Here is a 2,445-nt window from a genome sequence, read left to right as displayed (position 1 = left end):
TGCATTCCATTTCATTTTTTACAACTTCCAATTTTCCTTGATTCATACTTTGTACATTCCATGTTCCAATGATTAATGGATGCGTGCAGCTGTTTCTCCTCAATTTGAGTGGTGCCACATCAGCAAATGGAGGTCTTGAAAGCTTTACCTTATCTGTATGAGTAAGACTGGGTTTACTCTGATGATGCAGCTCTTTCCCAGTCCTATTTTGAGAGCCTTCTTACCTATCCAGAATATTCATAAAGTTGCATGGTAATGTATCAGACAGTGTTTCTTTGCTTTTCATAAGGTTTTCCCTGGCCAGTTCCTTGAGAAGTGGACAGCCTCTTTCTTCTTCCTAGTTGTCTCAATCTGTAAGCTGGGCTGATACCTGTGTACCATGTGCATCCCGCTGGGTTTGAAACACCAGTGGCTCAGCCTCAAGATTCACAGCAACATGTCACCACAGTAGGACAAACCAACAGACAGGTTTGTCTTCCTTAGCTGTTGGAAACCTCTCCTACCACCCTTACTTGGATCTCTGTGGCTGACTCCTCATCTGTCCTGGTCCCTGGGACTTTTCCTCTCCTCTCTCTCATCTGCAGCTGACTGCTCATCTGTCCTGGTCCCTGGGCCTTTTCCTCTCCTATCTCCCATCTGCGGCTGAAATTGGGACTCTCACATACTGCTGATGGGATGCTGTTGAGTTGATTCTAACTCAGAATGACCCCTCCTTGGGTTTCTGAGGCAGTATTTCTATGGAAGTAGATTGCCCAGTCTTCCTTCTGAGGAGTGGCCGGTGCTTTAAACCACTAGCCTTCTGGTTAGCAGTCAAATGCCAATGACTTACTCATTGCAAATACCTTTTTTCAAAAACATGAATGGCGGCTATCCACATGGACTTTGCCAAATGGATTGCACAGGAATCAGATTGTCTATATCTGTGAAGAGGCGATGGAGGAGCTCTTCAACCAAAACAAGGCTAGGAGGTGACTGTGGAACAGACTATCAACTGCTCATATGCAAGTTCAAGTCGAAGCTGAAGACAATGAAAGCAAGTCCCTAAGAGCCAAAATATGACCTTGATTATATCCCACCTGCATTTAGAGACCATCCAAAGAATAGATTTCATGCATTGAACACCAAAGACTGATGTGGTAATTAAATTTGAGTGTCAACTTGGCTGGCCCTGGTTGAGTGGCTGGGCAACTCGATGTAATATTTCCCATGATGAGAACAGAAATCAACTCCATGGTGGAATCTACTGTGAGCAACTGAGTAGCTGCCTTAGGGATCTGTTCTGCTTCCCATATACAAGGAGAAGCCTTGGGGAATGGTCTCTAGCTTATGGCACACTTGGACCCTGCATGTAGCCATGTGACTGTTCAGCAGTCTGCCATGCTCTGCCCACCTTGGGACTTTCAATGGACTTGAATTAATGGTGTGCTGTGTGGTTTGGTAACATTGGGACTGTCTTTTTACTTGTCAACCTTAGGCTTCTCAGTCTAGCAGCCAGCAGCTGCCTGAGTGAAGAAAGCCTCCAGCTTCAATGGGCCAGGAGCAGGAGGCAGAGCTGAAGCCCAAGGCTGAGGGGTGTTACCAGCTCCTAGAGCCTGGCACTTTGAACTTGGACTTAAAGCCTCTAAACTGTAAGAAAATAAACTCCTGTTTGTTCAGCCATCCCATTTGTGGTATATTTCTTTTAGAGCAGCACTAGGTAATCAAAACAACTGAAAACCAGATGAACTCTGGGATGACATCAAGAACATCATCCGTGAAGAAAGGAAAAGGTCATTAAAAAGACAGGAAAGGAAGAAAAGATCAAAATGGATGTCAGAAGAGACTCTGAAACTTGCTCTTGAATGGAAAGTGGCTAAAGCAAATGGAAAAAATGACAAGATAAAAGAGCTAAACAGAAGATTTCAAAGGCAGTCCGAGCAGACAAACCCAATTATTATAATGAAATGTGCAAAGACATGGAGTTGGAAAGTCAAAAGGGAAGAACACACTCAGCATTTCGTAAGCTGAAAGAACTGAAGTGGAAATTCAAGCCTCGAGTTGCGATATTGAAAGATTTTATGGGCAATATATTGAATAATGCAAGAAACATCAAAAGAAGATGGAAGGAATAGACAGAGTCACTGCACCAAAAAGAATTGGTTGATGTTCATCCATTTTGGGAGGTGGCATATGATCAAGAACCAATGGTACTGAAGAAAGAATTTGAAGCTGCACTGAGAGAAGTGACAAAAAACAAAGCTCCAGGAATTGACAGAATACCCATTGAGATGTCTCAACAAGCAGATGCTGCACTAGAGGCACTCACTCGGCTATGCCAGGAGATTTGGAAGACAACTACCTGGCAAGCTGACTGGAAAAGGTCCATATTTGTACACTTTCCAAAAAAGATGATCCCACAGGATGTGGAAATTATCAAACAATACCATTAATATCACATGCAAGTAA

The sequence above is a fragment of the Orycteropus afer genome, unplaced genomic scaffold, assembly GCF_000298275.1.
Source record: "Orycteropus afer afer isolate SDZICR_OR568_19922 unplaced genomic scaffold, OryAfe1.0 scaffold00916, whole genome shotgun sequence".
NCBI lineage: Eukaryota > Metazoa > Chordata > Mammalia > Tubulidentata > Orycteropodidae > Orycteropus > Orycteropus afer.
Note: the sequence above shows the minus strand (reverse complement) of the source record.